Source organism: Cervus elaphus, chromosome 12, assembly GCF_910594005.1.
Source record: "Cervus elaphus chromosome 12, mCerEla1.1, whole genome shotgun sequence".
Taxonomy (NCBI): domain Eukaryota; kingdom Metazoa; phylum Chordata; class Mammalia; order Artiodactyla; family Cervidae; genus Cervus; species Cervus elaphus.
In genome coordinates this window covers 8,091,623-8,116,320 of record NC_057826.1, presented here as the reverse complement: position 1 = coordinate 8,116,320, position 24,698 = coordinate 8,091,623, and the positions used below count along the sequence as shown (strand labels likewise).

The window sequence follows — 24,698 nt, the reverse complement described above, 5'->3', positions numbered from 1 at the left end:
TTGTACTTCCCAAGCTGCTTTAGAAACTTAAGTTCATCAACCTTAACTTCCTGGTCTGCAGCTATTTCTAATCCAATGTACTTGCCAGTGTTCATGAAAAGATGAACACTTTTTCATTTTTGCAAAAATTTTAGTATATTCTATTTTAGTATAGCATTTCTAATTTGAATATAACATTTTTTACACTGTTTTAAAACTCAATTTCTTTCCAACCTTTCCATCCAACTTCTTAACCAGCCAACCAACTCTGATTGATTCTATTCTCATAACACAATACATTGGCCTTACTTGTGTGAATATGAGTGATTTTCAATAAAACTTTTTCATAATGACTTAATTGTATACTTGTCTAGTGATTGTATATGACTAAATGTTGTATACATATTTATTTTCGATTCCATAATTACAGGGCCTTCCTCCATGGCTCAGCGGGTAACCAATCTGTCTGTAATGCAGGAGACACAGGGCATGTGGGTTTGATCCCTGGGTTGGAAAGATGTTCTAGAAGAGGAAATGGTAAGGATTGTTTACTCTTTATATCCTCTATAAAACTGATCCTCTGCTTGGTAAATAATATGTACTCAGCATTTGTTGAATTAAGTTGAACCTCCATTCAACAAGGACAGAATTTATCTAATGGAGAGGAACCTTTTGAAGTAAATATTTTTACATACTTTTGCACAGTATGTATACTTTTACTTGATTAATTTCTTATTTCATTTCTATATTCTGTTGTTTTAGTCCAATTAGTATTTTATTGCTAAAGTTGTTGGAAGAATTTTATCTTTAGAATATAGTTGCACAGTTTAAAGTTCTATTTGATTTTAATTTTCAAAGGTTTTTTTATGAATAAAAATTTAGCCAAGTAAATAAAATATGTTATTATTTCTTTTCTGTTTCTTACATGAAAATAATGAGGAAACAAGAAAAACATAGTGCAAAGTCAGTTATATTATACGCTTCTCACATGTTTGTGGATGGTTTTATATTCTGGTTAATTAATTGTATTTCCTTAGAAAGCGTTTGTAGAATGCAAGATTTCAGGTAGTAGATCACTGAATGCTAAGAGAACTAAAAGTTCAACAACAAAATAAATTTTTAAACTATAAATTTGAAATGAGTCCTGCATTGACAAGTGAGAAAATTATGTGCTTTGAAATCTCAGCAAGTTTTAGTTAATGCCTAAAATTTTATGTTAATACAGCAAAAAAAATATAAAAGGACCAATAATAATCTGTGTAAATAGTATATTTTTTGAAACAGATTTGTAAATCTGGGAAACCCTGCTTTATTTTGTCCATGCTGTAAATTGATTAAAACTTGATGATGACTTTTCAAGTGACTTACAATTAAATAAAAAGGTTATTAAAGTTTGTATTTGTCATTTGGTACATAATTTTAATGACTATAATTTAATGTAATAGAGTTGACTTCAAACAAACTTACTTGCTTTTATCTCTCTCCAACATATCCCCAAATTTCTGGTAGAAAAGGTAATATTTGTGCTCTCCACTTCTCCACGGAAATTTAACTGCTTTGATTTTTATTTTCAGAAAAAAAAATGCAATGATTACTAATAGAAGTAATTTATTAAATTGTTAATTTAATATGGTACTCAGAAAAACTTCTCATTTTTCTCTAAATTTTTATTTTTCAAGAATAATTAATGCTTATTTGTTTTACAATATTGCAATTAGATCATTCTCTCTTTCTTCCTCTCTCTCCCACAGGCGCACACACTCACACATGCACGTACATCCTCTATCCAAAAAGTATATTTCTAACTAAAATCAGAGTAGGTTATCTGTCCTACAATTTATGTTTGTGAATATCATTCTTTTAAAATTTTATAGCACTTTGCTTACATGCTATATTTAGAATGACTCCAAAAAATAAAAACAATAAACAACTTTACTTTCTTGAATGTTCTTATAACTGTAATTTTAAAATTTTTAACTCTGTATTTTTATTCACTTTCAGAAAGATTGCTATTTATATGATTTGTCTAACATGTTACTTTCTAAAGCTGTACTGAAATATATTACAATAAGTTCATATAAAAGGATTAGTGACAAAAATGTTTGAATATAATGTGCTATCTTCTTTAACAGAATTCAGTAAAATATCTAGAACAGGATAAAATGCTACCAAACTTGGAAAGAATGTTCTGTATGAGAAGAGTTGGTCTGTGGGTGGAACAACAATCATTTGGCATACCTAAGAATTATTGAAAGTAAAAGAAACCAACTAGTGATAGGTCTGGTCAAGGCTATGGTTTTTCCAGTGGTCATGTATGGATGTGAGCGTTAGACTGTGAAGAAAGCTGAGCACCGAAGAATTGGTGCTTTTGAACTGTGGTGTTGGAGGAGACTCTTGAGAGTCCCTCGGACTGCAAGGAGATCCAACCAGTCCATCCTAAAGGAGTTCAGTCCTGGGTGTTCATTGGAAGGACTGATGCTGAAGCTGAAACTCCAATACTTTGGCCACCTCATGCGAAGAGCTGACTCACTGGAAAAAGCCCTGATGCTGGGAGGGATTGGGGGCAGGAGGAGAAGGGGACGACAGAGGATGAGGTGGCTGGATGGCATCACCGACTCGATGGACATGGGTTTGAGTAAACTCCGGGAGTTGATGGACAGGGAGGCCTGGCTTGCTGCGATTCATGGGGTCGCAAAGAGTCAGACATGACTGAGCAACTGGGCTGAACAGAACTGAACTGAGTGATAGGTCTGGGTTTTTTTCTTGGTTTACCTTACATAAGAATCTAATAGTAGATGCTCAAGAGGATCCTCTTCACATCTATTTCCAAGGGAAATCACACAAATAGAGAACTTGACAGATAATACACAGAATTCTGGTACAAGAGACCTCAGAAGTCCCAGTTGTTGTCAAGACAGTTTAGTAGTTGAAAGTGATATTTCAAGAAGGCATGGAAATAGAACCATGGTGATCTTTTAGGCCATTTATTAACTTTCAGTGTGACAGAATTTATTAGCATTATTGCATTTTAATTTCTTCATTCTTAAAATTGATTCCATCTACTCAAGATACTTTATATATTGGGTTATTCTGAGGAGCAAGGTACATTAATTTATCACTAGATAAATTAGACAAGCTACCATTTTATAAAGTGTAGTGCCATTGTGTATATATATATATTTTTCAGATAATGTTTATTGACTGTATTAAAAAGCAAAAACTATGAGTTGTTATGGGGAAGGAGAGTCACAAAACAAGGGGGCCAAAGAAAGAATAAAGCCACAGACATTAAGACATGTTCAGGGATGGCCAAGAAGGCGACATAACAGGAAGAATGGGAAAGAATACTTTTAAATGTAGATTATTAGTTCAGAGTGGACTCTGAGTGTCAGGCAGAGTCGATCCCATTTCAGAACATGTGTACTAAGAAGCTCTGTATCTATTTATGAAATCACACTAGAAGTTTAATCTTTTATGAGCACCTTAGTTTAAAAAATAAAACTGTTCGTTATTTCTACTTATTTTTAATATGTTTTGAGTATTATTTTGATAGTATCACTGACTTGCAATTCAGAAGACTTTACCTACTTGTGATGATGAACTTTGACTTAAATGCGAAACGTCTTGCAATTTCTTATGATTATTTTCATTCATTTGTGATGAACATAGTTAGTGTTTGAAGTGCAATCTGTTTCCATGGAGCAAAGCAAAACTGATTGACCTTTAATGCAATTAAACCTGTGAGTTTGCCTCATTAGTCACATATTTAAAGTAAATGAGCTGTTATATTTATCTAACATAATTAACTTGTAGTCCACGTGTCAGAGTAAATAAAGTATGGCCAACTTTATGAGATTATTTCATGCAATAAATTCCTATCTCAAAATAATTAATTGTGAAGATTATTATACATTTTGGGTTTATATACTATTTTCATCTAAGACATTTAGAAAATCTGCACTACAAGGAATGCAGTTTGAAAGATCTGAATATCTTTTAAAAATGACCACCATATGTTAGTAAACATGAGAATTATAATAGTAAATACCAATAATGTAAACATCTTTCAATAATGTAAGCATCTTGCATATTCTCTTACAAAGTCAATAAAGTCAACTGCTATTGAGCTAATAATTTGATAAACACTTCTATAAATACAATAAAACTTCTGACACATGTGCTGAACAAATGATGGGTTGTGTAGTTAAATGTATAACTGATGAGTAGGAACTTTATGTAGTAAAATTTTGAAATGTGTAATACATAGTAGAGGTAATATAAACACCATACTGCAGTGAAACATTAATATGTTTTAGAATTTATTAACTTACTGGAAGAATAATAAAAACACCTGCCATTTATTGATTAGCAGCTCTGTCCCTAACATGTACTAGGATCTTCACTTGCTAATAACACAAATAATTTAGGAAGGGGTCAATCACCGCATTTTATATACAAGCAGTCTCAAGAAGGTAAAGGATTCTCATAGCCTCAGCTAGTCAGAGAATGACAGAGGCAAAATTCACCTGCAGAGACAGTGAATCCAAGGTCAAAATTCTTACCCCCTTTTTTTTTTTTCTCAGAGTCAAAGGTGTAGAATTCACATTATCAAATGAGTAAATGCAAAAGTATACTTACTATATATGCTTGTGGGTGTTCAGTCGTGTCCAGCTCTTTGTGACCCCATGGACTCCTCTGCACACCAGGCTCCTCTGTCCATGGGAGTCTCCAGGCAAGAATACTGGAGTGGGTTTCCAATTCCTCCTCCAGGTCATCCTCCTCACCCAGAGATAGAAACTATGGCTCCTGTGTCTCCATATTGCAGGTGGATTCTTCACCACTGTGCCACCTGGGAAGCCCCTATATGCTTAGTAATATGTAAGTAAACTATAACATGTGACCACTGGTATGTATTTAGAAATACAACAATGATACATTGTATCAGGGAAAAGGCTCTCAAATTGCAGTTGATTTTGGCTTGGGGAAGCAAACTAGAAGCCACATGAACAAGGAACCAACTCTTTTCACCTAATTACCAGCAGATTGCTTAGATTACTTTTGCTTTTTATGTTTCATGTATTTTATATCAGGCTTCCCTGTTGGCTCAGACTGTAAAGAATCTGTCTGCAATGCAGGAGACCCAGGTTCAGTCCCTGGGCCGGGAAGATCCCCTTGGGAAGGCATAGCAACCCACTCCAGTATCCTTGCCTGGAGAATTCATGGACCAAGAAGCCTGATGAACTACATACAGTTCATGGGGTTGCAAAGGGTCGGATATGACTGAGAGACTGCCTCTTGTTAACCTTGTTAACACTTTCTCATTGAATAACGTTGGTTAGAGGAAGCGAACCAGAACCATGTATACCTGGGGCCAACTCTTTTCACCTAATTGCCAGCACATTATTTTTGCTTTTTACATTTCATATATTTTGCATCATGTAATATTTTAATTGTAAGGAGAGCATACATACTGGCTCTATCCCTATCTGTATTGCCTTAGGTGAATTTTATTTGTATTCCTTTGTTTGAAAATTGGGTACAATGGCAATTTTAATCTGAAAGGTGTTGTGAGGATTAAGTGATAATAACCCATGCAGAGGGCTTAAAAAGTACTGGGCACAAAGTAGGTGCTTAAAAAAACAACTAAGTTTTATTATTATATTATTGTTATTTACTATTGTATTATAGGTGCCTCAGAGGCCAAAGAATTCACCTGCAATGCAGGAGGTCTGAGTTCAGTACCTGAGTTGGGAAGATGCCCTGGAGAAGAGAATGACTATCCACTCTGTATTCCATGGACAGAGGAGCCTGAGAGGCTATAGTCCATGGGATCAGAAAGAGCCGGACATGACTAAGTGACTTTCATACTCTGAAAAAATATCTGCTGTATTTTTAAATATTGGGTTGGACAAAAAGTTTCTTTGGGATTTTCCATAACATCTTACAGAAAAACCCAAAGAAACTTTTTTTTCCAACCCTATATATTTATGTAATATAGTTATGCTTTTATTATATAAAAATGAGAGGATACCAATCTCATATTTCAACTAACTTTCAATTGGATTAACTGATGTATAAAATTTCTCTTTGACTCATTTCCTAAATGCTTAATTTTGTAAAAATATACTAAGAAAAAGCTTGTGTACAGGTTATTAAGGATAGTGCAAAATCTTTCTAAAATGTGCAAACTAAAGAGGGATTATTATAAGATAGATGAAAAATATACATAAAATCTTGTTATTGTTGTTGTTTTTTCTTTAACATTTTCTCTTTGGTCGTGCTACAAAGCATGTGGAATCTCAGTTGCTTGAATAGGGATTAAACCCGCACTCCCTGCATTGGAAGCACAGAGACTTCACCACTGGACCACCAGGCAAGTCCCCAGATCTTGATTTTTTGGGGGGGTAGTTATTGTATAATAGCATAAATTCTGACAAGAACTATTTCTGTTACTCTATGTGTATATGTTCAACAATAGAAGAACAAGAGAAAATACCACAGCATTTTGGCTCAGCCATCACTAAGGGAAAAATGTAGTTTTAACTAAGTTTCAGTTCAGTTCAGTTCAGTTGCTCAGTCCTGTCTGACTTTTTGTGACCCCAAGGACTGCAGCACGCCACGCTTCCCTGTCCATCACCAACTCCTGCAGCTTACTCAGACTCATGTCCATCGAGCTGGTGATGCCATCCAACCATCTCATCCTCTGTCATCCCCTTCTCCTCCTGCCTTCAATCTTTCCCAGCATCAGGGTCTTTTCCAATGAGTTAGTTCTTTGCATCAAGTGGCCAGAGTATTGTAGTTTAAGCTTCAGCATCAGTCGTTCCAATGAACATTCAGGACCGATTTCCTTTAGGATTGACTGGTTTGATCTCCTGCCAGTCCAAGGGACTCTCAGGAGTCTTCTCCAACACCACAGTTCAAAAGCATCAATTCTTCGGTGCTCAGCTTTCTTTGTAGTCCAGTTCTCATATTCATACATGACTACTGGGAAAACCATAGCTTTGACTAGACTGACCTTTGTCAGTAAGGTAATGTATTTGCTTTTTAATATGCTGTCTAAGTTGGTCATAGATTTTCTTCCAAGAAGCAAGCGTCTTTTAATTTCATGGTTGTAGTCACCATCCACAGTGATTTTGGAGCCTACAAAAAACAAAGTTTCCATTTTTCCTCATCTATTTGCCATGAAGTGAAAAGACCAGATGCCATGATTTTAGTTTTTTGAATGTTGAGTTTTAAGCCAGCTTTTTCACTCTCCTCTGTCACTTTCATTAAGAGGCTCTTTAGTTCCTCTTCACTTTCTGCCATAAGGGTGGTGACATCTGCATATCTGAGGTTATTGATATTTCTCCCGGCAATCTTGATTCCAGCTTGTGCTTCTTCCAGCCTGGCAATTAGTGTAGTGTTCTCTGCATGTAAGTTAAACAAGCAGGGTGACAGTATGCAGCCTTGATGGACTCCTTTCCCAATTTAGAACCAGTCCTGTTGTTCCAAGTCCAATTTTAACTGTTGTGTCTTGACCTGTGTATAGGTTTCTTAGCATGCAGGTAAGGTGGTCTGGTATTCCCATCTCTTCAAGTATTTTCCACAGTTTGTTGTGATCCACACAGTCAAAGGCTTTAGTGTAATCAGTGAAGCAGAAGTAGATCTTTTTCTGGAATTCTCTTGCTTTTTCTATGATCCAAAGGATGTTGGCAATTTGATCTCTGATTCCTCTGCCCTTCCTAAATCCAGTATGTACATCTTGGAAGTTCTTGGTTCATATACTTTTGAAGGCTAGGGTGAAGGATTTTGCTAGCATGTAAAATGTTATAAAATAAAGCAAAAAAAAAAATTAAAAGCTATAAAATATGATAAAGATACAATGTATTATTAATTTATAATGTTCATAAGTATTATTATTATTTTGCTGTAATTATGATTTAATTTTCAACTTGTTTCCAGATTTGTACTAATTTTTATCAACTTCTCTTACAAAAAAGCACATTTATATCCTCAAGCAGATGGTATTCTTTCACCACACCCATGCTGATGAAACTTAGTCTTCTGAGATCTGAATATCTGTATTTTCACTATTTTCCCTTCTTATTTCTGTCACCTATACCACCCTTATTATTCTGACTTTACATGGATATGCATTTTTATTTCCCCTCATTGCCAAGCTTAAGTAGTAAAAATAGCTTCTCATGTATTACAGTTTATGACCTATCATATTGTATTGGATCTATGTTATCTATTAGTGTGTGCGCGCTACGTGGCTTCAGTCACGTCCAACTCTATGGACTGTAGCCAGCCAGGTTCCATCATCCATGGGGATTCTCCAGGCAAGAACACTGGAGTGGGTTTCCGTGCCCTCCTCCAGGAGATCTTCCCCACCCGGGGATCGAACCCACGTCTGTGATGTTTTCTGCATTGGCAGCAGGTTCTTTACCACTACCACCACCTGGCAAGCCCCTTGGGAAAAATGCATGAATGGAAAAGTCTAGGGAAAAAAAAAAACCATGCTTAATTGATAATCTTAGTAAAAAGTGTCTTTTTTAAAAAGTGCATATTCTATTTTTTAAGAAGCACATGGCACCCCTCTATTGATTCCTAATGGTACTACTTTATAAAACCAAAACCTCTTCACAAAACATCAGATCACAAAAGAAGACCAAATGTAAAAAAAAAAAAAAAAAAGACACAAGCAAGCAAAACTAAAATATAATAGATAGGAAACGTTCTGTGATCCATTAGTGACTTCCTGATTAAAGACACAAAGGAGATCTGGAAATATGCAAACAATCTCCTTGCCATAAGGAAATATTTTGTCAGATAAAGCAACCACTTAGAATGGATATAAGAGATTAATGCTTCCACCAGCCTTCACCACTCAGCCTTCTCTCCTATCCTTTATGGAGTAATGGGGGGAGAAAAAAAAAGTGAGCAATAAACCAATCCAATCAAAGGTACTCTGTGAGATGTAATGAAAACATTCCTGAATTCCTGAATTTTTTTTTTTTTTTTTTTTTTGAGAAAAGACAAAGGTTCTCTTTCAGGTATGTAGCCCCGCATATCCTATTAGGTTTGTCTTACAAACTGTGGTGCTGGTTGAGGAGTGGGAACAGTCTCTACTGGAATTAAGGTGTTGACAGGGAAATATTTTATATAAATGGTTCTTTGCCTGGTAGATTTTCTTCTGTTCCCTCCCTTCTCCCAAGGGAAAATGCCATGCAGCCATGAACATGAAAATGAAAAAAGAAAAGGGAAAAATACCTTTCTTCAGTCATTTTTATTTTTGGTCCCTTTCAATGTTCCTGAAATATACTAGGAACACATATGCCCAGCTTCTCTGTTGAACCTCTGGCCAACAGACATCTGGGCACAAGGGAAACTTTCCAGGTTTTCCAGAAGTTCCTTTCTTCAGTGTAGGGTCTTATAGCAAAAAGGATGAGGGTTCACTGATATATTTTGGTGTAGAACCTTGTAAGAATGCAGATCTCTAATTAGCAAGGCACCTGACATGAATAAGTTTAACATAAAACGATCATGCACATTGATTCCCTATCCATTCGCTTTGTTCTGACTCATATGATCGACAAAACTTATAGGAAGCACACTGGCAAAAGCCGTGTCAATACCCAGTAGAGAGAAATATAGCCAGAGATAATTTCAGATCATCCTTATTTAAGAAAAGATATGTAATTTAAAATTTTCAATGTTCTATTACCAAATGGCATGTGATTTATTGCACCATTACCTGGCACATCAGTGGGTTTTGAGATCTGGCTGAGAACTGCTGATATAGAGTACGATTTCTTGGGGCAACTCAGTAAAATCTGCTGTGAAACATGTTTCTTGAAACCGCAGTTGCCCTGGGAAGTTCCTAATGCCAGCCCCTGCATCATGTATTCATTGTAAAGAAGGTCAAGGACGGGAATTTTGCTTTCACCCATCAGGCTACACTCATTCTTTCCGACCTGTAGAGAAAGATACTGGAACTGGAGTTACAGATGTTACCGGGCGGTGGTGGAGGGGGTAAGGTGGGAGAATGTCTCCCTAGTGGCTCAGATGGTAAAGTCTGCCTGCAATGTGAGAGACCCAGGTTGGGTTCCTGGGTCGGGAAGATCCCCTGGAGAAGGAAATGGCAGCCCACTCCAGTATTCTTGCCTGAAAAATCCCATAGACAGAGGAGCCTAGTGGGTTACAGTGCATGTGGCCGCAAAGAATTGGACAAGATTGAGTGACTAACACTTATGCATAAAATATAAAACTAATAAGAACCTACACATAGCACAAGGAATTCTACTCAATGCTCTGTGGTAGCTTATACAAGAAAATAATACTGCAATAGCCTATATGAGAAAAGAATGTAAAAAAGAGTGGAGATATATAGATATATGTATATACATATATATAATGGATTCACTTTGCTGTACATTTGAAACTAACATAACGTGATAAATCAACTATACTTCAATAAAAATTAAAACAAAATAAAATATAATGACAAATGACATTTTTTTAGAAAAGAGAGAAGGGTACTTTGCTAACGCTTCCTGAATTGCTCACATTCCTCTATGTGCCCGCCTAAAGGTCTCTTTCTGAACAACAGTAAGTATTCTTTCTATATTTTTGTATTTTCTAATTCTTTAAAAAATACAACCCGTGTGTGTTTCTTTTCTTTTCTCCTTATCACTGAATGCGTTTCTAGAGGAGAGAAGAAAATAGCTGCTTTGTACTGGAATCTCCACCTGGAAAAGTCTTACTATAGAACTTGGTGGGGTTTGTTGTTCCTGTTATGAAATGGGGGCATTCACATATTAAATAATTCATTAATTCTACAGGTATTTCCAGGAGTACCTCTGTCAAATATCAAGGCGCACATCTGTATGAATCTGTTTCCAACTCTAATCTGGACCCCATTACTCCACTGGTATCTTAAATGCCAGAACTGCACTGTCTTATTCATTAGTTTAAGTCTTGATACCTACAAACACCATATAGTTGCTTATTCTTCCTCAACATTATCTTGACTGTTTCTGGCACCTTGCTTTTTCATATGAATTTGAGGAATATCTTGTCAAGTTCTAAGAAAAATAATGTGTTGTTTCTATTGCAGTTGTTTTGATTCTATAGACTAATTTGGATAGAAATGGCAATTTTAAAACTCATATTGTGTTACATCTCTTCATTTATTAACATCTCTTTTTGTTCTTTGATAATATTTAAAAAAATTTTGCTAAGAATTTACACTTTTGTTATTTGTATTTCTAATAACATTATGCTCTTGTTATTGAAAACAGAATTTTTGAAAATTTTGCATTTTCTATTTGGTAATTACTAGTGTATGTAATCCAATATCTTAAGTGAATTGTGAGATAAGACTGCATGTAAAATTATTTTTTAAATATTACAATTTTATTTAGACTATTTTATATAGATGGTCATAATAAAGCTATTATTAGATAACTATAAAATTATCTAAATAAAGTTATCCTCTCCTATCGATTTTATTTTTTCTTCCTTTAATACCTTTCTTCAAAGTTGTCTTCAATAAAAAAGGCATTGGCAATTAATTAATCATATTAAAATTGATGTACAGAAGTCACAGAAAAGTGCAAAAGATTTTTCATGCTATGAGTATGCTGCAGCTAAAATTTAACTCCAGTTAGAATTTATTTTTATAGTTGTTATCTCTTTCTCTGTCCTCAAGCCAACTCTATTAATTCTAATTCAGGCAGTCAAGTTGCTAATGGAATACTTTATTATTGCTAAGCTTTATTCTCTCTAAATGTTTAGCCTCTGTTCAAATCTGACCTACTCTTTGTCATCCAGCTTAAATCCTACCTACTCTCAGAAACTTCTCTAATGTCCTGAGACCAGGGTTCTTGCTCTCTTTTGAATTTCCACAGCAATCATTTTTCTGGGTAAGTTTTTCATATTAATTATGCACACCATTAGAACAATTATTTCATTGTTATAGTGATATTACATTTAATTTACAATTAATTTTTTTTAACTTTCCTAACTCATTTCTCAAACTATATTTGAGATAATAGTTTGCCTTGATGGGGGGGACTGTTCTTTTTTTTCCCACTAGGCAAAGAGTATGATTTGAGGACACAGGGACCTATCACGAGTTTGGTAGTTCCTTCTACACCTCCAGCTAGGTTTCGACTATGGAGCTACCCAGAGCCATGGAGCGTTGCACTCAGGTGTGGTGACTGCAGAGAGTCTCCACTAAGATGATGCCCAATGGAGCCAAAGGGATGAGTGGGCCACCAAGACTTTGTATTGGTAGAGCCACTGGTGTGAGATTCTAACTCAAGAGAGTCACAAGCATGGAATCCTAACACATGAAGGCCACAAAGCGTGCTATGCCCGGAAAAGCCATGGGGGCTAGGAGCCAACTCTCTGTATTTCGAAAGGGGGATCCCCACATCAGTATGTCCAGATGGCAGGATTGCCTGACCCTGTGGGCCCTTGGGCTTTGGACTTCCTTGGGGCCTATAATTCATTTTCCATTTATATCTCACCCCTTGGAATGAGATGTCTATCCTATGCCTGTTCCAGCACTGCATTTTAGAAGCATACAGCACATTAGAGTTCACAAGTTCACAGCTGGAGTCCCATCCATACCTGATTCAGATGATATTCAGATGAGAATTTGGACGTAAACTTTTGAGTTGCTAACACGTGAGAAAGATGGATTTTGTATGTTGTTCTTGTCATTTAGTTGCTGAGTTGTGTCCGACTCTACAGTGGTCTATAGCCCTCCAACCTTCTGTCCATGGGATTCTCCAGGCAAGAATAGTAGAATGGGTGGCCATTTCCTTCTCCAGGGGATCTTTCTGAGTCAAGGATAGAACCCATGTCTTCTGCGTTGGCAGGTGGGTTCTTTACCACTAATGCTGCCTGAGAAGCCCCAGATTTTATGTAACTGGAGTGGAATGTTATGGTCTGAACATTTGTATCCCTCCCCAAATGCATATGTTGAAATCCTAGTGCTCCGTGAAATGGTTTCAGGAGGTAGGGGTTTGGCAGGTGTTTAAGACATGAGAGTGGCCCTCATGAATAGGATTAGTGTCTTTATAAAAGAATCCTACAAGCCTCCACAGCCCCTTCTACTCTATGAGGACAGTGAAAAGTCGGTAGTCCGCAGCTAGAGGAGCAACTTTGCCACACCTGACAATGCTGACACCTTGATCTTGGACTTTTAGCCTCCAGAACTCTGAGCAATAAATCCCTTCTGATTATAAGTTGCATATTCTGTAGTATTTTTGTTATAGCAGCTCAAGTGCACCAATTAAATTTCACACTAGGCAAAGACTATTTGCTCAAAAGACACCCATTATATAAGTAGCAGATCTTCCTTTTATATCCCTCACAAAGTTTTCCCACAGTTTTTTTTTTTTTTTTCCATATGTTGGAATGTTGAATAAATGCTTCTCTAGAAAAAGAGATAGAATTTTTCATTATTTACACTGCCTAATTCCAGTGGTACTTTTTATACATATGAAACTTTGACTTTTTAAAAAAATATTTGAAGATATTAATATTTTTAATTTAACCCAGAAGGAGATAATTTTGTAAATGAAAGGTGGGAGACTTGTCCAAGAGAAAGATTTACTGCATATATTCATTTTCTCAAATCCTCTCCTCTGTCAAGGGACTTTTGTGGATATGCATGAAACTCCCTGGGGGTTCAGCAGTAAAGAATGTGATTATAAGTTGCATATTCTGTAGTATTTTTGTTATAGCAGCTTCCAGTAGACATGGGTTCCAACCTGTGGGTCAGGAAGAGCACTTGTAGGAAGGCATGGCAACCAAGTCTAGTCTTCTTGCCTGCAGAATCCCATAGACTGAGGAGCTTGGCAGGCTACAGTCAGTAGGGTCACAAAGAGTCAGACATGACTGAAGTGACTGAGTATATATACACATGTATATGTATATAATCCACAAGATATGAATATATATAAATGATTGGCCAACAAATATCTAGGTCTCACCCTATGTATTTGAAATTCTGTGACATAGTAAAATAAGAAAAAAAAAGAAAAAAGAAAAAACAAGAAAGAGAATAAAAAGATCTCTATGTTGTTCAGTCGTGTCTGACTCTTTGTGACCCCATGGACTGCAGCACTCCAGGCTTCCTTGTCCTTCACAATCTCCTGAAGCTAACTCGAACTCCTGTCCATTGAGTTGGTGATGCTATCCAACCATCTCACCCTTTGTTATCCCCTTCTCCTCCTGCCTTCAATCTTTCCCAGCATCTGGGTCTTTTCCAAGAGTCAGCTCTTCTCATCAGGAGGCCAAAGTGTTGGAATTTCAGCCTCAGCATCAGTCCTTCCAATGAATATTTAAGACTGATTTCCTTTAGGATGGACTGATGTGACCTCCCTGCAGTCCAGGGGACTCTCAGGAGTCTTCTCCAGCACCACAGCTCAAAAGCATCAAGTCTTCAGAGCTCAGAGACGATTGTTTTAGACTGTGTTTGCCACTGCCTTTTGATACTTTCCAAGTCAAAATGTGTAGCCAAAAATAAACAAGAAACCAAACTAGAATTTTCAGAAAAAAGATGTTATCAGTGTAGGAGAAAGAGATAATGGTAAATGGCAAGTGAAGGAGAAAGGAAGATGAGTGTGGAAACAGTGAAGGAAAGTAAGTCAAGAATAAGGAAATGGAGAAGCTTGGGGCCAACAGGTCAGAACTGCCGCATATGAGACCTTTTAAAACTGACTTTTTGCTATTAAATGTGAGATAGTTTGGGTGTGGTTTTGGTGTGTTTAAATTGTGTTTCCTCTGTGGCAGGGTATTGGAATTCCTTCCATTTTATGTGAATTGTGGTATGCTTCACTGTGATCATAAACTCTACTCACTCTTCTGTTTCTGGCAAGATTTTGTAACCACCATAAGTTAGAAGAATTTAAAATCTCTCTTAAAACCTATAACTTGTTGATGTTGACATTTTTTATACTTATAGGACTTCCCAAGTGGCTCAGTGCTAAAGAATCTGTATGCCAGTATAGGAGGTGTGTGTTCGATCCCTAATTCAAGAAGGTCCCCTGGAGAAGGAAAAGGCAACGCATTCCAATATTCTTGCCTGGGAAATCCCATGGACAGAGAAGCCAGGTGAGCTACAATCCGTGGAGTTGCAAAGAGTCAGACGTGACTTAGCAGCTAAATATACATACACATAATACACACATAATATATGGAGGTAAAGCCTTTCTGATACAATAAAGGCAACTGATTTTGAAGATATCTCTAAAAATATGTCAACTCCATTAATTTTGATTCTGGAACTTTTAACAGGAGATTGCACTCAATCACATTAAACAGATTCTGGAGAAATACCTATTTTTCATCCTGGTTGAAACGTGTTTTTTGGTTTTTTTTTTAGATACATTTCAAAGAATATAGTTTAAAAATGTTCAGAGAGTTAAACATGACTCCTCAGATGAATAGAGATCACAACTAAGTGACAAATCTAATGAGAGATAGGCCAGAACTTTTCTCATCCATTCATACCCAGGTTGTTTAACCAAAACCCATTTTTCAATCTGTGCCCCAACTTCATTTCTTTCCTTACTTAAGTGAAACCTTCTGACATAAATGCAACTCAGAGTCCATCTGCAAATCAAAGCCACAAGGAGAGAAAAACGTGGTCTGTCACGTTCCTGACACTGCTGATTTAAGGGGCTATGTGTTCCTGCTAGTTTTTTTTTTTTTTTTCTTCCTTTATTTTAATTTCCTGGCTAGAAGCTGATATTTTCCACTTATTTCATTCCCTCTTTCTGATACTGGCACATTTAATATGTAAAACAGTAGCCACAGCTTAATTATAATTTACCTTCATTTTTAAGAGTAGGGATAACATGTTCCAAATTTGCTGATAAAGAAATGCCACAAATGCTACATTTAAATTTTGAAAGCTAGAAGCGCTTTAGAATAATTATATAAATTTCACAAATATCTTCTTTGAAAAATATGAACAACCTCAAGGTCAAACTCAATTTCCCTTTTTCTTTCTTCCCCTTTCTCCTTATTAGAGTCCCAATGACCCTATAAGAAACTCCCTCTTAGGTCTTAGCCTTTTAAGTTTAGAGTGCAACATGTGAGGACTAATACAAAAAGTATAGTTTAGAAACTGATTTTTCTTTTCCTAATTTCCTCAGTTCAGTTCAGTTCAGTTACCCAGTCATGTCTGACTCTTTGTGACCCCATGGACTACAGCACACCAGGCCTCCCTGGAGTCCATCACCAACACCCCGGGTTTATTCAAACTCATGTCCTTATGTCTGTTGAGTCGATGATGCCATCTACCCATCTCATCCTCTGTCGCCCCCCTCTCCTCCCGCCTTCAATCTTTCCCAGCATCAGGGTCTTCCCCAGTGAGTCAGTTCTTCTCACCAGGTGGCCAAAGTATTGGAGTTTCAGCTTCAGCATCAGTCCTTCCAATGAATATTCAGGACTGATTTCCTATAGATGGACTAGTTGGATCTCCTTACAGTCCAAGGGACTCTCATGAGTCTTAATTTCCTAGGGAAATATAATTTAGATTTATATTTTGAGTATGGATGACTTTCTATAGAAGACGGCATTACTTGTCCCATATTTTAAAAGTTGCAGTTTCAGTTGTCAAATTGTTTCTTACTATTTTCATATTATGAACAATTAGCCTGAGCCGTTTATAGATTCTATATGTTTCATTGGGTAGATATTGTGATCTCTTAAAAATATATGTGACCTAGTAGTATTTCTAAATTGCCTTTTTTCCCCACAAATTCACACTTTCATTTATTTAATTTTCAGTAAGTTTAAATCCTTGAAGGGTACAACATCACACAGATTCTGTATCCAATGGCTTTAGTAAGAAGGTTATTTCAGAATTTGGCATGAGCCATGCTAGATTCCATGAGCCAGACTTGCCTTTCCCCAGATTACCCTGGTTTTGTTAGGTTTTCTGCCAGGAGTTACTATGCTGTTCTTTGTACACATAAGCATAGATCTTGCCTAGATAGAAATCAGTTTAACCTCTGACGTAAACACCTTCAATTTTAGGAAGGCCTGTATGCTCCCTTTGGTTCCAGAGATCCCACTCATAGCCAGCAATAATGGCCTTGGACCACAATTTTTCCAACATATTTGTCATTTTCGAGTCCTGTTCCCAGCAGGCTTCCACAGGCTCTAAATATCTCCAAATTGCCTTTTAAAATTTCTCAAAGAGTTTAGCTGTGCTACAATTTCCTGCTTCTCTCTTAAGGGTTCAGAGGTCTTCTCTGCTAACTGGGCTATCCTTAGTTTTCTCCACTTCATTGATCAAAAGGCTATTCATGGAAGGGGTCATAGATAATACCCCTGCATTACATAAATTATATAATTTTGAGATATAGATTGGCTGATGTTTCCTAATCCTTGGGTGACAGTTTCACCCATCTTAATTCTTATAGTACAGTTTTTGCAAAGGATGATACCTGTCACTTTTTAAAAGATATTGTTTTTTTTAGACCAGTTTTAGGTTCATTGCAAAACTAAGACAAAAATTGAATTTTCCCGTCTTCCTCCTGTTCCCACAATGTATAAATTCTCCAGTTATCAACATCCTGTTAGCGGTATCTTTGTTCCAATAGATGAACTTACGCTGACATGTCCGAATAACTCAAAGCTCAAAGCTTGCATCAGGGTTCACCCTCAGTTTTGTACATTCTGTGTGTTTGGACAGATATGTAATGACATCTGTCCATCATTACAGTTTTGTGGAGGGAGTTTTTTATTGCCTTAAAAATCTGCTATGTTCTGCCTGTTCATCCTTTACCCTAATCCAATCCCAGAAACCACTGATTTTTTTTTTTTTTTTTTTGAACTGCCTCTTAATTGTGCCTTTTCCAGAATGGCGTATAGTCAAAATCAGACAGTATGTGCCTTTTCAGACTGGCTTTTTTCACTTAGTAATCCTTATACATTTAAAGTTCTTTCACATCTTTTCATGACTTGGTTGCTCATTTTTTCTTCTTCTTTTTTTTTTTTTTTTTCAGTGCTGAGTATTCCTCTGTCTGGATATGCCACAGCTTGTCAATCCATTCACCTATTGAAGGACATCTTGATTGCTTCCAAATTTTGGCAATTATGAATAATGCAGCCATAAATATCACTGTGTACTTTTTTGTATGGACATCAGTTTTTGACTCTGTTGGGTGAAATACCAAGGAGCACAAATGCTGGATCATGTGGTAAGAGTATGTTTAGTTTTTTCAGATACCACCAAACTGTTTGTTATCCAACTGCTATCATTTTAAAATAATTTTGGGTTTTTGTTTTTATGTTCTTATTCTTCTGCAATGATAGAAACATTACAATTCTTCCTTCTGTTGAATGACCATTTACATTTTTCTTTTTCTTTTTTTGTTTGTGAAAGCTTATATTATTAAACATGCATTCTTTTTAAAATTTACTTATGTTTTAATTGAAGGATAATTGCTTTACAGAACTTTGCTGTTTTCTGTCAAACCTCAGCATGAATCAGCCACAGGTACACATGTGTCCCCTCCCTCTTGAAGCTCCCTCCCATCTCCCTCCCCATCCCACGCCTCTAGGTTGATACAGAGCCCCTGTTTGAGTTTCCTTAGCCATAGAGCAAATTCCCATTCTTTATGTTAATGGTATCCATACCTTTTCATGTTGTGGCAAATATTTTCTCTTTATTTAAGGTTTATTCCGATGGCTACTCTGGTATGTCAGTTGGGTCATGATGAACAACTCTTTGGTCAAGCACTTGTCTTAAAGAAGTAATTTGGAGCTATGCCATACATTGATTTACATGTGTTCCCCAGCAAAAACCACTACAATATTGTAAAGTAAATAGCCTCCAACTAATAAAAATAAATGAAAATAAATAAATAAATAAATAAATAAACCTTACCCATAGTGGGTGAAGACTAAAGAAAGTCTAAAGCTGTAATTAGTAAAGAAGCAATGTGCTTATATTAAACAGGATATTTGTGGGGTTAAAAAAAAAAAAGAAAAAGAAATAAAGCCCATTAAAAAACAGTTTTAAAAAATTTGGAGCTATGCTTAAAAGAATAGCTAATTAAAATACATACTTTGAATAATTCACAGTATTTTTTGTTCTTTCAGCCATGCACTGTTTTAGGGTTTGCAAAGCACGCTTGCACATTCATTAATTCTACCGAGCTTTAGGAGTATTCTGTAAGGTAGACTCGGAGGATAGCTTCTTTCTTTAGTGTTAGTCACTCAGTTGTGTCCAATTCTGCCATCCATGGGCTGTAGCCCACCAGGCTCCACTGTCCATGGAATTCTCCCAGCAAAAATACTGGAGTGCATAGCCATTCCCTTCTCTTTACAGCTATGGAAACACAGCTCAGAGAGGAGAAATGAAGCTAGGGTCACACAGCCAATGGATACTAGAGATGATATTTTCCATAATTGACTTCTTGTGAAAAATCTTATTAAACATTGCTTAACTTTTAAGTAATCTTTACTTCCTGTAGATTACTTATAAGCAAGTAGTTATCTACACCTGTTTATATCTATAGACCTCTATATGGTAAACAAAAGTGGTTTGAGATGCTGGCTTCACAGCATAACTCCCTGCAGGTCTTTAATGTATAAACACATTGCAACCTTTATCATATGCAATTTGGAGTTCTAAGATGCTAAATAAGTGATAAAGGCAATATTTTATAATGCAGTCACACCATATTTCACTTTTCTTCTAAAAAAATAGACACACATTACTGGGGGAAGAGTGGAGTAGGAGAAAAAATTGTCAATCCAATTGAAATAGCAGCATAAAGGCTATCCTGAATTGAAGATAACATATTTATGCTTCCGTTAAAATTTATTCAGCACCTTGAGAGTGAATAATGACAGCAGCATTAACAAGTGACATATAAATAATGTGCTATAATAATTTAACTTGAAAATATTAATTTTCATGAGTTTTTATTGCATTGAATGGTTTCTTACATATATAATAAATCTTGGAAATCAAGTCTCATTACTTTCCCTTTCCCATGTTTGAATATTATGTCTACTTAATTGACATAATTCCTAGTGATGTCTATTAAATTTCTTCACTATATTGCTGAATAAAATAAGCGGTACTTTAATCTTTCTGCACAGATGCAGCACCTAAGCACTGCTGTTTTTCAAGGTTTAGTTTTTAGTTGCGATGTATAAAATTTCACATGTTCAACTGCAAATTACTTACTTACTGCTTCCTGGATGCTTATTGGGAAACATGTTTCTTTTGTTCAGCAAGAAAAAGGAAGTTCAATATGGTCCAGTCTATCAATATTTGCAGAGAAACTGAATCATCTTTTCTCTGTACACATTTATCTATGCTCCAATTAAACAAGTAATGGTTGGTACATTGAGCGCTTGATCAATTTTAAATTATCAACTGAGGATGTGAATATTCTATTCCTATGCCTTCCTTTTGCTTCTTTTCTAAATTCACAAAATAATTGCTTTGAATTCTAAGCTTCATAAGCATCTCTAAATGTAGCTTATGCGCTGTGCTTAGTCGCTCAGTTGTATCTGACTCTTTGTGACCCCATGAACCGTAGTCAGCTAGCTTCTTCTGTCTATGGGATTTCCCAGGCAAGGATACTGTTATGGGTTGCCATTTCCTTCTCCAGGGCATCTCCCTGACCCAGGAATCGAACCCAGGTCTCCCACATTGCAGGCAGATTCTTTACCATCTAAGCCATCAGCGAAGCCCAAGTTTAGCTTAAGGTACTACCTTTTCACTGATAAAATTAAGTTAATTCTTTCAGTGAAAAGGTAGTACTTACTATTTGGGAAATACTTATTGCCCAGTCACTTTGTAAATGATCTCTTTCCGTGAAATCACCATCCGTGTATTCATTACATATTTATGGAATGACCATTAAGTGTGTGCCACTATGCATAAGTCACAATGAAAGTTATAGATAAAGAACTTAAGGAACAGTTAGATCTGGCACAATTGTGAGATCTACAGAAATGAAGGTAGAAAGAACGGAAGAATCAGAGGAGACATTAACAAGTCCGTCACAGAAATCATCCTCTCTCAGGTATCAAAGTGGAGGAGGGAAACTCGTGGGGGAATCCAGGGGGAGCTGTTGACCTTCTGTAACGATCACTTCTGCAGTCTACAGTCACGCTCCTGCAGGTGGTCCTAAGTTTGCTGTGGTCAGCTGGGCTAGCGGCTAGAAATAAGAGCTAGAAGTGGAGCAGAGGAGACAGGCAGAAACTTGCCAGGAATCTTTAACCCTGCTCATCATCACATGTGACTATTGTGTTGGGAGTAATGAGGGCTGCCTCACTCTACCTTTTAAACCTGCCGTAGTTTCCACTGTTGAGAAATTCTTACCCAGAATCATTTCAGAGTCACCTCCACAAAAAGCCTTTTGCTGCTTTTTCTGCTAAATGTCTTCAGTCGTGTCCAACTCTTTGCAACCCTATGAACTGTAGCCTGCTAGGCTCCTCTGTCCATAGGATTCTCCAGGCAAGAATACTGAAGTGGACTGCCATACCTTCCTCCAGGGGATCTTCCTGACCCAGGGATTGAACCCTCATCTCTTACATCTCCTCCATTGGCAGGAGGGTTCTTTACCGCTAGCATCACCTGTTACTCATGTCTTATTTTAGATTAGGTTCCTCAGATGCAAGATTTGAGAGTGATTGGTTAAGAAGTGTTCATGGGAAAACCTAGTAAGAAACTAGGAACATAGAACCAAGAAAGGAAGATGGTCAAGAACCTATGTGATGTGATGCAATATCCCATGATGGGTAACTTTTTCTCAAGTGTGTATCATATGTCCAGATGGTCCTGACTAAGGGGTATTTATATCCCTGGGGGCATTTATATTCCCAACTCACTCAGATACTTGTTAAGAAACGCTTGTGGAAGTGATGTAATATAAAAGTTTTCCACATTTACACAAAAATGTGTACTCCAAAAGCTTGAGGCCCATCTTCTAACAAAGTAACAGTTGTTACCATTGGTACTAAAAAAAGATTGGTACTCAGATTGCATGAAAATAACAACAGGATCCATAGAGAAATGAATAGAACATTTTCTATACAAATAGTCATAATTCTAAATAGTATATCCCCTGATATCTTACTTTAAGTATATTTACATAGAACCAGGGCTTCCTTGGTGGCTGAGTGATAAAGAATCCACTTGCAATTCAGGAGACATGGGTGTGATCCCTGGGTCGAGAAGATCCCCTGGAGAAGGGAATGGCAACCCACTCCATATTCTTGTCTGGGACATCTCATGGACAGAGGAACTTGGCAGGCTACAGTCCACTGGGTCACAAGAGATGGAAATGACTTAGGGACTAAACAACAGCAAACATAGGTGAGATAGAAACAAGAAGGGGGGGGGTGTCTTTTTTATTAAAAATTACTTATTTTTCTGCTTTCCATAATATTCTTGAAGGTGTCTATAAAAAACAAAGTAAAAAATGGTGACATGGATGAGACAGTAAAAAGTTTTCTACAGATGTACTGAATAGACTTCAGAAGTTCAAGTGGTTAAATATATACTCCACCTTACCTTACAATGTCCCAGTCAGTCTCCATAGATTCTTAGAACTTTGATTAGAATCACAGAGCAGTGACTGTTTATGGGTCTCTAAGCATCTGGAGAAGGAAATGGCAACCCACTCCAGTATTCTTGCCTGGAGAATCCCATGGACGGAGGAGCCTGGCAGGCTACAGTCCACAGGGTCGCAAAGAGTCGGACACAACTGAACGACTTCACTTTCTTTCACTTTTCTTTCAAGCATCTGAATATACAAACATCTTCACATTTTATAATCTGGTACACCAGTTATTTGATCTGTTATCACATGTTTTTGAGGGAAAAGGAAAAAGAAGTCTAAATGGGCTCCTTTTGACAGCTCCACTTGCTGTTTGTTAACAGTGTAGCAATCTTGTTGACTGATCATGATTATTATAAAAAAAAAACATTCTGCTAATAAAGGACACTGCATTCAAAATCAGACAAAAAATTGAACATGCTAATTAGATTAAATGTGAAAGTGGAACTGGATAATCTTATGAAGCATATTTTAGTTTTGCAAGGACTGATTTTATAATTGCTATTTTCATATAAATAACTTGCTATGTCCAACCTCTAAAAAATTGTAAAATTTTTTGATACAATAAAATGACTTTTATAGTGTGATGGGTCATTTTAATAACAGTATACATAATCTACTTTATAAAGAGAAATTGCTATATTCTAAGCATATTTTGTTATAAGCAGGGCTTAAGCTACAGAAGAGGACTGTAGCTCGCCAGTTTCTTCTGGTCATGTAATTTCCCAGGCAAGAATACTGGGGCGAGTTGCCATTTTCTGCTCCAGGGGATCTTCCTGACCCAGGGATTGAACTCATGTCTCCTAAGTCTCCTGCATTGCTGGCAGATTCTTTACTGCTAACACCACCTGGGAAATCCAAAGATAAATTAATAGATATTAATTTTTATATCTACCTTGCTATATCTATAACTGTATATATGTATATATAAACTATGAGATGAATTACCTCATATATTTAAAATATTTCATTGATAAACATTCTTAATAGATATATATGAGAAAGTATCTATAATAGATGCTTTTACTCATCATTCAATGTGGTCTATGATCAATATCTAAGTATTGTTTCTACTCATGTAAGGTTTGTTCACAGAGTGTAGAGGCAGACATTGTATGTGCAAGTAAAGGCAAATTGATAACATTTATCTATACATCTTGGAGAAATATATATCTTAGTCTGTTCAGGTGGGTATAACAGAATACCATAGACTGAGTAGGTTATAAAAGACAGACTTATTTTTCCATGTTCCTGAGGCTGAGAAGTGGTGATCAGCACTACAAAATCCAGGTGCTGGCAGATGAAATGTTTGCTGAGGGCTGGGTCATTGGTTCATAGACGGCTCTCTTTTGAAACTTGCTGTGGGCTCGTCTGGAGGAAGGTCAGGCTCTGGAGTCTTTTTTATAAGGATATTACTCCCATTCACGAGAGCCTAACCCTCAGGACCCAAAGTGAAAGTGTTTGTAGCTCAGCTGTGTCTGACTCTTTGTGACCCCAGGGACTGTAGGCCACAGGGCTCTTCTGTCCATGGAATTCTCCAGGCAAGAATATTGGAGTGGTTAGCCATTTCCTCCTCCAGGGGAATCTTCCTAACCCACAGATCAAACCCGAGTCTCTTATGTCTCCTGCATTGGTAGGCAGGCTCTTTACCACTACCATCAAATTTGTCAGTTACATATATTGTTTTGGAGACCAGAAAAGATGCATGGAATGAAACACTCAGAGAAGTTAATATAAACGTATGTGACCGAAAACATATTTAATATCCAAATATCGAGTTGTTTTGTTGTGTGCTCGTGTGATAAGAGACGAAATTAGGAGAGTGAAGCAAAAAAATCCCACTTTTTGTGGTATAATCCTATCATATCACAGATAAATCAGCAGTTTTACTTAATGGCTGATGTTCTTGAGCCAAGATCACATAATTTAATGATAATATATTTCTAATGTCAGTTTTTTACTTATAAAATAATATTGTTTGGTGTTGAAAAATAATGTTTGAAATCTGGCTCATAGCACAGTAGTCTACATGGGGATAGTTTTAAATTAACATCTTATTTTATTATAATAACAATGCTAGTTAATATATAAAAATATATTAGTGATTTATCTATCTATCAT

General features: G+C 36.5%; 1 pseudogene; it reads right to left on the bottom strand.

Moving 5' to 3' along the window:
- Positions 1–16,778: 16,778 nt before the first annotated feature.
- LOC122705877 lies at positions 16,779–17,104 on the bottom strand (annotated as a pseudogene).
- Between the last annotated feature and the right edge of the window lie 7,594 nt (positions 17,105–24,698).